Genomic DNA, 13,759 nt, shown 5'->3' with positions numbered 1-13,759 from the left:
GTAAGGAAGAATCACAATGGTATTACTTCTCCCTTCATATAGCTTTTAGAAGTTAGGCAAATAAGAAATACCTCACTTTGAACTGTAAATTAACATGATCAATGTTATAATAAACATCTACATGTGGTTATTAGTACAGAGGAAGTATTTTGTATCTTGGGATAATCTGATACATATAAAGTTTCTAAGGAGACTATTTGGTAGTTTTAAATGGTGAAAAGAAAGCTCCAAAGTTGATAGGGGCAACATCCTTAGGCAGAAGAACACATGTACAAGAGAACATGGAAACACTCATGTCATAGCACATAAAACCTTGGACACAATATGTGTATGTCTGAGGAAGAAATTATATCTGGAGGTTAAGCTGGATGGTGATGTACCATATCATGAAGGGCCTCAAATGGCATGTTCAATGTAGATTTCAAAAAGTGACTAAAGAAGTGCAGAGACAATGTAAAACTACATATTCTTTTGCTTTATACAATTAAAGAAATATAGCATGTCAGTACATCAGTGTTGTAAAGTGAAATGCTTACTAACTGCCAAGACATAGATTTAAAATGAAGCTAATGTTAATGACCAGAATGGACAGATTTCCAAATTTTACATTTTCATTATAAAGATACATGGCTATGTAAGTTATGCAACTTCTTTCGCCAGACATGGTCCGAATGGAGGGGAATGCTCTGAAAAATCAGAATTTCCATGCTAACTTATGTTATGGCCTCCCTTTTTTTCTGTAATCATAATAGCAAAATATTCTGAGCAACCTTCAGTTTACATCTGGATTGCCTTAGCCTCAAAAGGCGTTGCCTGGCCCAGACATGCAAGCGCTGTTCCAGGGCGAGAAATTCCTCTTGAAGTCAAATAATTTTTTTCTATTGGTTGATTAATAAAAGCAATTGGCTATTATAGCAAAATCAATATTGTAATATGAGACAGTACTAGAACATGTTCTTTTACTGCCAGGATGAAGGAGAACCCAAATCTCATCACTCTACTATCTCACATAAGCCTTCTATTCAGTTTATAAAAAACTACTTAAACTTTCTACTACCTAGTCTTTAAATAAGGAAATTCACACAAGTCTTCTATTCAGTTTCTAAAGAACTATTTAAGCTTTCTACTGACTAGTCTTTAGATAAGGAAATTCACCCAAGCTATTTAATTTTTAAGGCACTACTCAAGCTTTCTATTCAGTTTTTAAGGAATTATACTGTATCTCTTTTTGTGATTTACAAGAAAATTACTCCACCTAGCCCTCAACTTCACTTTACCCTCTAGGTTATCTCAATGAGAATGAAGGTCATTAAGTAGTAATTAGGGCTTAAGGGACTTTATTTTTAGCCAGTCATCACTGTGGTAAATATAGCAATGTTAACCTTAAATTTTATAAATTTATGTATCTGTTTTAACTTTAATAGGTTAATTTTAAGAAAATTAAATGTTATAATCGCAGCTGAAGGTCAATATGACCCCAAACTGTTAGAAAAAAGATGATGATTATCTCTCAGCCCAATTCATATACTAATGTTATCCCACTGCTTGCTTGAAATGTATAAAATAAACCTTTGCTGAAACCAGAGCAGGAAGACTTGCACCCAACTCCGATTCCCCTGTCTTCCTTGTACCCCCTTCCCTTTTTCCCTCTTTAGAAATCTCTGCTCTCCAATGCTGGTCCCACCTATAGGTCTTGCCCTCTGAAAGTCTGTGATCAGGGTCAGTCCCTGCATGTAAGAATATAGATCTATTTGTTGTTCCACTGAACAACAAATTTCCTAGGAGAAAAAAATATACTTAAAGGCTTTGAAGTCCTCTTCCTCTTCCATTTAGTTGTCCAATAGCAAGTTGTGACTAAGCTTAAAATCAGTTTTTGGGGCCCTCCCTCGTGGTGCAGCGGCCTGTTCTGCTCCTCACTCTGTCTCTGGCGAATCCTCTCACCCTCCACATCTCTGGCCTGTACCCCAGTTCTGAATGAATGAATAAATCTTAAAAATAAATAAATAAAATCAGTTTTTGAAGTTACTGTTGTAAAATTTACTAATGCCTCAGAAAATAAGTCTTTATCTACTTAGCCTGGCTGAGAGGAGACCTCATGGTCAGTGAACATAAAGAGAAACAAAGAAGTAATTTAAAAGCGTTCACATAATGTGGTGACGCTCTGTCTTTCCCGGTAATCGAGTTCTCGGACCCTAACACTTAGAAGCTATGAAAACTTAATAGCATAAGAATAACAACACATCACTGGAAAATGAACATAAATATTTCCTATTTCTATACTTTTTAACTTTCACATGATGCTATGGAATCGGATACTAAATGCATGAGCAATGATATTAACAATGGTTCCCTCTTTAGGGTAAAATCATTTCCAGTTTTAATATGCTACTTTGAAATATATCTACATTCTCTTATCAGAAAATGTGTTAAAATATTTAAGTTGCAATTAGAACCAGGGCAATAGACTTAATAAAAGCTCTGGAGAATTAATATAAAAATATATCTTATTGATGTGGTACATATATACAATGGAATATTACTCAGCAACCAAAAGAGAGAAACACATGTCTTTTGCAGCAACTTGGATGGAGCTGGAAAAGATCATGCTTAGTGAGATAAGCCAGAAAGAGAAAGAAAAACACCAGATGGTTTCACTCATAGCAGGAGTATAAAGGACCAGGCAAGAAAATAACAAGAATAATGAACAGCCATATACCAGAGACATTTTGTGGGGGTGAAGTGGGGAATGGGATCAAAAATGGGGGGGGGGAGTGGGAAGAGAACTGCATGGGATTATGATGATGGCACATGGGTAACTTGGTGATGAACACCCATGGGGATTACAATTGAGATGGGAAAAAAAAATGTACAAAATGATGTAAAATAAACTGTTATAAAAAAATAACTAATTAAAAAAATATATATATATCTTTTTTTTTTCTTTCTAGCACTCATTTCTTTTATACATTAAGACGTGACTACTATAGTACTGTTTGTTGGACCTGTATTGAAGCAAGCTAATGCCATTTTGTGCTAACTGCCTTTTCTGTTTCTGTATCCTGCTTGCTGCTTGCTGAGATAGGAAATTCCCCAAATAACTTCGCTGTAAGAGGAAGAAAACTTGTGAAATTGATTAAATTGATTATTGTCTTCAACAGGACCAGGATATGGGTCATATGATCAGATCATATGATCCTAGGGCCCACTGCAAGAATGCTATTTCTGTGACAACTAAGTTTCGTTTCCTTGCCTGTAGTGTATAAAAACTGGTTTCTGTAACTGCTTGGGGCCACACTCTCTAGAGGGTGTTGGTACCGGCTGGCCAGTATTCTGAAGCCCAAATTAAATCTTGAATCTCTGTCTCCACATTGCCTGACTGCTTTCTCCCAGCGGCTCCAACAGTACTGTCTATCTGTGAATGATTACACTGTGAGAACAAGTCACAGACCCACCGAACCAATAATTCTATAAATTATTTCTCACTGGCAATCGCTCATCAGATCAAAATTAACATTATTTCAATGCAGTAAAATGATAATCTCCAATTATGCTATTTTTTTTCTGGGTATGGAATATGAAAAGTATTATTGACTACTCTATGAGGTGAGTAATTAACAAGTTAGGAACCATAGCAAGAATGAGGTTTGTGTTATTTATAAGGACAATATTTAATAAATTAGAATTTTTCAACACAGGTGAATATCACCCCCATATATAACAGCTTATTCTATCAGTCAGTTGTAATAGAATGGCTTCTTATGTTTCCAAAGAAAGTAGGGAAAAACAACCCTTAAATTTATTTGTGAAATCATACTTGGCTACCAAAGTCATTATTTCTTAAGTTGTATATTCTAACAGAAACAAAATTGACAGAAATAAGATTTCTTAATTTAAGCTATGAAAATTGCTCTCAAAAATAGACATTGAAAGGTTTCAACAATCTTAAAAATAGCCATCAAAAACAGCAATCAGTGAAGCAAAACATATTCTTGTAAAAATCAGATCATGAATGCCATCTGCTTTGCAACAGGATACTGGCATAAATTCTAGAACAGAAATATTTTAATAAGGAGTTTGACTCTTATGAAATAAGCTCTGAAACTGTTAAAAAGCTTAAAGGTAGGATGAAATAGCCTTATCACATAACAGCCTATGCATTTTTAAGTCCACAGAGTTGATAAAATATTAAAGATAGTTTTAGTGCAAAACATGGTATGTATCAATGACAAAATATGTTTAGAAATATGTCTTTCTTTGATCAAGAAATCATCACAAATGTTATTTTTGAGAAAAAAAATCATGAAATGAATTACATTTCTTCTAATTCCAAACAAATTCAATGAATTTAGACTGATATTTCTCTCAAAGGATAATGTTTCCTTTCCCCTTGATTTGTAGGAAATATGTTATAGTACCCTTCCTTCTTGGAATTATCAATCACATAGGATAATGATATAAATCAATGTCAAATACAAAGAAAAGAGAATAAGGACTACAATTTGGTACTCTGGAAATGTTTTAGATATGGTAGGATGCTAGAGATAAGATATACACACATACCCATAGAAAGATATTAGATTAAAATAAATTTGAGAAACTATAGTGTCATTCATTCTAGTAATGGAAAGGATAAAATATCTGGGAGAAAACATACCAAAAGATATCTATACACTGAATACTATAGGACATTACTAAAAAGAAACATTAGACAAAGAATTAGAAAGCCATTTCATGTACACAGATTGAAGAATAAACATTGTTGAAATTCATGCTATCTAAAGCAATTTAAAGATTCTATGCAATCCTTATCAAAATTCTAATGGCATCTTTCAAATCAACAGAGTGAATAATTTTAAATGTTTATGGAATCACAAAAGACCCTAAATATCTCAAGGAATCCTGAGGAATATGAAAAAATGGTGAGAGCTTACTACCTTATTGCAAACTGCTCTATAAATCAATAATAATAAATACAGTATTAGAATAAAAACAGACACAGAAGACAGATGGGTAGAAATGAACCCGAAAAGCAAACCACCACATATGTGGACAGTTAATTTTTTAATAAGGGAGCCAAGACCATACAATGGGGGGGAAAAAGCCTTTCAACAAATGGTGCTGGGAAACACTTACCAAAAAAAGAAAATTGTATCATTTTTCAATACCACATGTAGAGCTAACTCAAAACTGGATTAAGATTTGGACATAAGATCTGAAACCCAAAAATACATAGACAAAAACAATGGATATACATTCCTGGACATTAACTGTAGAATCATTCTTTGGAAAATCATTTTCAATGGCAAAGGAAATAACAGAAAAAATAAATGGGACTGTATCAAACTAAAAAGCTTTTGTTCAGTGAAATAAACCAACAGAAAAATGAAAAGAAAATTTGCTTATGTGGAGAAGATATTTGCTCATAATACATCAAAGGTTTTTACCCAAATATATAAATGATTCATACAACTCAACAACCATACAAATGGAAACTCCCCAATGGAAAAACTGACAGAAGATCTGAGTAGTTTTTCCAAAGAAAATACACTGATAGACAACAGGCATATAAAAAATGTGATATAAAATCATCACTTGTAATCAGGAAGCCCATATAAAAAAATCATAACAATGGCCTATAGAAGGAGACTGGGAATAGTATGTGTTGTTGAGGATATAGTGAAAAATGACTCTTATTCTCTGTTGTGAGAATACAAATTAGTGCAACCTGACACAAGCTATGCAACCTCTGTCATCAGACACGCTACGGATGGAGGGGAATTGCTCTGAAAAATCAGACTTTCCACGCTAACTTATGTTATGACCACCCTTTTTTGTATAATCGTAATATCAAGATATTCTGAGCAACTTTCAGTTTACAATTGGATTACCTCAGCCGCATAAGGCCTGTCTGCCCTGACAAGAAAGCACTGCACCAGGGTGAAAAATTCCCCTGAAGTCAAGTGACTTGACTACTGACTGATAAATAAAAGCAAAAGGGTTGTTTTTGCAGTCTCTCTCACTGACGGATGGATGGAGGAAAACCCAAATCTTATCATTTTATTATCTCACCTAGCCTTCTATTCAGCTTCTAAAGAATTACTCAAACTTCCTATTGTCTGGCCTTTAGATGTAGAAATTCATCCAGGTTGCCTATTTTGAAACTAGTCAAGTTTTCTACCTGATATACCTCAAAGGTATCCACAAAAGTCTTCTGGCTAGTCTTTCAGGATTCTACTATGTAATCTTCAGATAAGGAAATTCACCTATGTCTCCTATTCAGAGATTTGATTAGCAAGGAATTTCCTCTTCTGCCTCCCAGGATGACTCAGGTAGAAAAGCAAAAACCCATTAAGTAGTAGATAAGGTTTAAGGGACTTCTATCTTAGTTGATCTCCACTATAGTAATATTAGTCATAAACTTTGTGCACCCATGCACCTGTTTTTAACCTTGATTGATTTTAGAATGTTAAATCTCAGCTAAAGGGCAATACGACCCTAAAAAAGATGATTGTAATCTCTCAGCCCAGTTCGTGTGCTGATGTCATCCCACTGCTTGCTCCTAATGTATAAAATAAACCTCTGCTGAAGGCAGTGCAGGAAGACTTGCACCCAACTCTGACTCCCATGTCTTCCTCGCTCCCCTTTACCCTTTTTTCTCCCTTTCTCCCTTTTCTAGGAATCTCGGCTTGCCGACGCCTTCCCACCTTAGGGTCCTGCCTGTCTTGCCTCCAGACACTTCAATAGTTGGAGCTGGTCTCCAACAGCAGCCCAGTAGAAAATGATATGAACATTCCTTAAAACAATGTAAAAATGGAAATATACAGTGCAGCAACACCCCTACTAGGTCTTATATTTGAAGAATATAAAAACACGTATTTGTAAAAATATATGCACCTGTATGTTCATAGCAGCATTATTCACCGAAGTGAAGCTATTGAACCAACCCGAATGTTCACAGATGTGTGACTGGATAAAGAATTTGTGGCATATATTCTCAATGGAATGCAACTCAGCTATTACAAAACATCAAAGCTTACCTTTTGTGACAACATAGATCAAATTAGAGGTAACTATCATATGCAAAGTAAGTCAAGATAGTGAAAAACAATTATTGATGCTTTCTCATATGGGGAATACAATTGACCAAAAAAAAACCCAAATAAATAAATCATACAAAATTTGCTATTAGTCACTGAAAATATAATGATTTCTAAGGGGGGAGGAGGGGAGGAAGGAGAAAGGGTAGAGGTTGCTGACCTGATGGTATATATGGCAAAGGAACTTTGGTGGTAGATAAGGCTTATACAAAGACATGACAGTGTGACCACAAAATGTATATAGTATTGTGAATATTTAGTATATATAGGATATACTGTACACAGTGTAGTAGAGTGTTGGTGGCGCGGTTGCACCCAGCTCTTGGGACTCCGAGGAATGCACCCACCGCTGTGCTACCATGGCAACAGATGGTTGAACCCATAAGGTGGAAGCAGATTTGTGGTCATCCTATCTAACAGCCTGAGGCGCCATAAAGGGAGTGAGGGAGTGCCGACACCTGCGCCATGAGGGAGTGCAGGCATCTGGCAGTTGCCGGCCGAGGTGTGATAAGAGAAATTCCTCACTTCCCCCATACCTCCTTCTCAGTAAATTTCCACTCTTCTCCAAACTTCCACCCTTACTGCCTAATGATATATAAAGGGGGGTCACGGACAATAAAGAGAGAGACTCCTGGATGAAGAATCTTGGTGTCCTGTGTTTTCTTTAACCTCATCGTCCCTCTCCGGACTCGGCTCCGATTAGCCGGACGAGGCAGTAGAGATACAGGATAGTGAGAAGATGAGTAATTTAATTTTAATTTAATTTTTGGGGGGAGTTGGAATAAGGGATTGGTGAACCCACCTCCCCCCAAATGAAAGTAACTCAATGGATACAAGGTCTATTCAATCACCTACTCATTAATTTTAATTTATTGCTAAAGATAACCTATTCTGTATCAGGTATCTTTCCAGACACCAAGAAAATAGCAGTGAACATAATAAAATCTCATCCATAAATTCAGAAAAGAAGACAATAAATAAAATTGCATGGGGCAAAAAAGTATTTTTGATGACAATAAGTGATATAGTGAAACATCTGAAGGACATAAGGATAGAGTGTTAAGAAGAGGGGTGTTTATCAATGGTCAATAACACTCCCAGTATTTAAAAATTATGTTAGGAAACTGAAATTTCTAAAGAAGCAGTTTCTAAATTTCTAAAGAATATTCAGAATATAAACTGAGACTTAGTTATCAAATTTACCCAAAAGGTAAAGCTCCTGAATGATAATTGGCAAATTTCTGCTGGGAAAACAAATATTCACACATGTTCAATCTGAGTAAAAGAACTTGCATGACTGAGTATCTCTAATTGCCAGATTTGGTGATAGGAAGGCTATAAATGTTATGTCACCTCAAACTTTACAAATAGATATTTGATTGTTCTATGCGAGTTTCTACCTGCTTTTAACTCTTTGTCTTCCATAAGACATTTTAACCCATTAAGAGTTCTACTTCAAACATCAGAAAATCACTGTGCACATGCCAACATTCAGTGGAAACTATGTTTTTTTCCCTAACACAAGTTCAAAATACATATCTGAGGAACAAGCATAATCCTATGGAAATAAATAAATTCTTTGTTTCAGTTGTATCTCTTAGAAATTTTTCTAGGCAGCAAACTGAAGGGTGAAGGGGAGAGGTAATTTCTTTCCATCTTCACTGAGTTAAAATTTCAAATTTGTAGACTGCAAGATAAAACTGATGGAGACAAAAAATAGAATTTGGTCTTGGGATTGTGTCTTTGATACCAAAGTGATTGGGTCTATGAAAGAGATGTAGCTCACTTCTCACAATAAAATTAGCACAATAAAATTGTATCAGATAACTCCATGATTCGGTTTAAATTGAACTGTGTACATTATTTTGTGGTTTTATGTTTAAGAGTGCTGGTTTTAATCAATTAAATGTATAAGATATTATAGGGCTGAGAATGAATTCAAAGGACTGGTAAAATACTACACAGATAATAAACACCTCTGCCTCTGGATTTCTGTGTCAAAATATGTAGACAAAGTTCTATAATGGAACAACAACATGAAAGTAAAATTCCTAATGAGTGGAAATAGCATAAAATTTAAATCTCTAAATGTTCTCAGTTGCAAAATTAAGACAGACATTTTGAAATCTGAGGAAGGAAAACATTACTCTAAAGGGTGTATTCTGTAATAATTAAAGTTCTCCCAAAAGCTTGTTAGATGGTTACAAGCTAAGTATATGAAGAGAAGACTAAAACCAAAACTACCTAATCAACTAAGCAAGAAAAGAAGTTCATATTTCCTGGTGAACAAGCAAAAGTGTAATACTGTGCTTTTGTATGAAACATAAAGGCTGAATTATGTTTCCTACAAAAAATGTTATATAGGCATCCTAACCCTTCTATCTCAGGGTGTGAAACTCTGGCCATAAGGTATTCATAGAGGAAATCAGGTGAAAAGGAGGTCATTAGTGCGGGGCCTAACCAATAGAACAAGTGTCCTTATATAAGGGGAAAATTGGATACAGAGGCAGATACACAGGGAGGGAAGACAATGTGGAGAAAAACAGATACACAGCTACCTACTGGCAAAGGAAAGCTAGGGGTAGCGGAAGTGCCAAAATGGACCTGAAATGGCTCTCCAAAAGAACCAGCGCTTTGGCCATCTTGATTTTGAATTTAAAACTTCTATATCTGTGACAATAAGTTTCTGTTGTTTAAGTCTCCCGGTGTGTGGTACTTTGTTATGAGAGCCCAAGCAAGCAATCCATCACACAGGCAAGAGGAACAAAGAGGTACCAGTAAAAAGATCAGTCTGAATTCTGTTTTTCTGGTTCATCTTATTTTATCTTCAGTCTTCACTAGTGTCTAGATAAATGAATGAAATAGTGGGTGAATAAAAGTAAGAATAAATTTAAAGGGATTTACATTGGAATTTTAGGTAAAGCAGAAGAAAGTAGAAAAAAAAAAAGACACCAAGCACAGCACACAATTAGCAAGAAAAAATAAAACAGGAAATATTCAATGTATCTCAGAAAAGATAATTAAAAGGATAAAAACTATAAAGTGTGGGCTAACATTCTAATTCTGGCCAGATTAATGGTTTCTTAGAAACCAAAATAAAGCCACTAGCTTACTCTGGGTTTTGTCTCTGGGACATGTCCAGCTGTATCTAGAAGGTCACTGAACTGTCTATAGCTATATATCATCCAATTGGTGTTCTGTATTTCAGATGTTTATTTAAAAATAAAGTGAAATTTAATTTCAAGCAAAGGACAAACTGGATCATCAACAGGACTTGCTGCATGGATCTAAATTTTATAAATGAAGGGCCTCCCTGGTGGTGTAAGGGGTTAAGTCTCAGCACTATAAAGCTGTCCCTCCACAGCCCTGGAAGCAGGAATAGATCCCCAGCCAGGGAGGTGACTTACATGGTACAGCAGACCTCTCCTTGTCTTGTCTATTGCTCCCCTCAGCAGTGTATTCAGTAGATTCACATGTTCTGAACCACACTTTATCTTTGGTAAATCCCGTCATTCCCCTGCACCTCAGGTCTAGATTCTAGCTCTTAGAAGCATAAATAAATCTTTTTTAAAAAATCTATAAATTGTAAAATTGTAATAAATGAAAATAGGAGCTGCTATATTTTAATACATGTCTATATATCCCATTGCTTTTTGTTTACAATCCTTCCCTTCAAGTAAAAAAAAAAATAAATAGTGAGGGCCTACTTTGTGTCAGGCACTATTCTAGACACCTGAGACTATAATAACAAAGCAAAATTCCTGCTCTTTTAGAGGTTATAGTCTATTGAAAAAGAAATGATAATTAACTGTGTATATAATATAATGTATCTATAACATTTAGAGGTTTCATTCAAGATCAGGGATTCAAAGTGGTAGACTAATTTAGAGAATGAGGAAAAGAGAACCTCCTTGTTGAAGTGAAATTTGAGCAGAAACCTGTATACAAGTGTGAGCCATGTAAATACTGGGAGAGAGATTTCAACTAGGGTTCTGAATGGGAATGATGGTGGCATTTCCAAAGCCATGTGAGGCCAGTGGTTGGAATGAGTAGCAGGGGCAAGTGTGGGGGGTACCAATAAGGTAAGATATAGAGCTCTGTTCATATATTTCTATTACATTCTGAAACTGATGAGGCTCTATTGTGAGTTTAAACTGCAGAGTGAATGACCTAATTTCAAGTTGAGAATCAACTTTAGGGAAAGCAAGAGTAGAGGGAGTGCTAGAGCTGGTACTACACAAGATAAACTTTAAAAGGATGGCGGCTTTAGTCTTGTTCCTCCTAGTCAAGGAAAGTAAATTCAATTGAACTTAGCAAATTAGATCCCCTGGAACCTGTTCCTGATTTAACTTTCCAGTTACATTTATAGTAAACCTCTCTCTTCTCTTTGCTTTATGTCTGTTTGTCAATCTGAACCTTTGAACATACTGTTCTCTATTTAGACTGACTTCTATTTTTCTCTTCATGGTCCATCCAAAAGAAATGTCCTTCATGTTTCAGAATCTCTTCTTTGAAGCATTTCCAAGAAGCAGAAAGTTATTAGAGAATCTCATCTAGCATAAAACATAACTTCCATGCTGGGTAGTAAGTGTTATGTTTCCTCAAAGCTTAATGTTTGGTGTTTTCCCCTACCTTTATTGTTATGAGAAAATTAACTGCATGGAAACCACCTGCCTTGAACTTCTTAAATTAAACCATTACCATTATGAATATTCCTTCGAAAGCCATTCTGAAAAGCAAAGTACTTGGTAATCCATTATTAAAATTAAGAAATCAATTTTGTTTAAAACACTGGATGCAAGTGTAGAATTTGCAAAGAAACAAATTATAACAACATTAATGAATTGGATGGAGATAATGCTAAGTGAAATATGTCAAAAGGAGAAAGACAAATACCAGATGATTTCACTCATGGTCAATACAGAAAATACATAAATAAGGAATTGACAAAACAAAACGAAAATAAACCCTAGCAATATAACTGCACAATTGAGGCTTTTGAAGGGGTGGAGTTGGAACAAAGTAGAGAAAGACCACAGCGTTCTGTGGTAAGGAATTATGGGTGCTTGGATAGTGAATCTGTTGTGGTGACATACATCTGAAGAGGTGTGAACCTATTCCCCTAAATCATACACAGTGTTGTAAACTAGTGTAACCTCAAAACTTAATTAAAAAGTGAAACAAGGCCCTCCCTTGTGGCGCAGCGCGTTAAAGCACAGCACTGAGAATCTAAAGCTGCTTCCGCATGAGTTCGATTCCTGCCTGCCCGGGAGGTGACCACATGGTGTGGCAGACCTCTCCTGACCCACCCATTGCTCCTCTCAGCAGTGTACTTCATCGATCTGGCTGTTCTGTTCCCCACTCTGTCTCTGGTGAAGCCTCTCACCGCCCCTGGGCCTCTGGCCTCTACCCCAGTTCTGTATGCACAAATAAACAAATCTTTAAAAAAAAAAAAGGTGAAACAAATTAAAAAGTTCACACTTGAGAATCAAAGTATTTTAAGTGCTAAAACTATTGTCTGTGTATCAGCTGCAGTAAAATTATCTTTGAGTTTTAATAGAAATATACTAAAGTATATAGTGAGTTTGACCATTTGGAAAAAAAATAAAATACTATGTGCCAAGACTTAACACACTTAACATCTTTAAGGATGAGAACAGTATTTAGTAACTGTGTTTAACTTATTTTATGATTCGATAACTAATGCTACAGTCAATAAAACAACAAATTCAACCAGCTGTAATTTATTTCACACTTCCAAATCTGAAGTGAATACTGTGAGATTATATTAGTGGCAAACTGAATCTTCAACTCCATTCATTTGAATTAATGAAATAAATGATCAATATATCAACTGGAAAAACCTATTATTTCTATGGAGAAAGCCTTGATTACTTTAAAACACTGTCAAAAACATTTTCACAATTTTCTAAGTAATCTAATAAAAACTAAAAAGTGAAATATGACTGAGCTAAAAATCACTCTTCACAATAGATTCCATTTCAGAAACAAAAAGAAATATCTATATGTAAATTAGTTATTTGCTCATTGGGTGAATCTGAAATGTAGCAGTGATTCCCTCACTCAATATTTACGAACTTTATACTCCACATGTACTGTTTTACTTTTAGGATATACTGTTTGAGAAAAAATATAAAAAAATGCTACTATGGAATCAGATAACTTGGACATAAATTCCTCAATTTCAAAAGCCAACACATTAAGGGGAATTTTAATTTGTACATAAATTTTGTTTTTAAATTGATCTATTCTGTTTATCAATAATCTTCTAGAGAGCTAGATATTCCTTAAGAATAAAACTACTTCTGTGGATAACTATTCATATTTCTTAATCTCAGTTAATGATGTCTTCAGAAATGTGTCAAAATATCTATATGTATTCTTTCAAAGTATTCCTATGTAGTTTAACACAAAAAATCTCCATTATGCAAACAAATATAAAGACTTTTTGTTTCTAGAACCAAGAGGACTAAGACTTACCTGAAATTAGACTAAGAAAGTTGCCAGGAACAAAATAAGCAGCAGTTATATTATTACAATTTCTTTTGTATGTTCTAGAAATGGGTTCTTATGTACAAATATTTCATGAAATCATTCTGGATGCAGGAAAAGAAGACAGACTAGATCTGCAAGGAGCCTAC

General features: G+C 35.1%; 1 protein-coding gene across 1 annotated transcript in view; it reads right to left on the bottom strand.

Annotated features, from left to right (window-relative positions):
• Positions 1-13,759, bottom strand: part of PCLO (piccolo presynaptic cytomatrix protein) — a 272,220-nt gene that overhangs the window by 115,729 nt on the left and 142,732 nt on the right. The gene's annotated exons all lie outside the window — the stretch shown is intronic.

Source organism: Condylura cristata, unplaced genomic scaffold (genome assembly GCF_000260355.1).
Source record: "Condylura cristata isolate star-nosed mole 26May11 unplaced genomic scaffold, ConCri1.0 scaffold00005, whole genome shotgun sequence".
In the NCBI taxonomy this organism is placed as follows: Eukaryota; Metazoa; Chordata; class Mammalia; order Eulipotyphla; family Talpidae; genus Condylura; species Condylura cristata.
The sequence above is the reverse complement of the archived record's forward strand: the minus strand, read 5'-3'. Positions and strand labels throughout refer to the sequence as shown.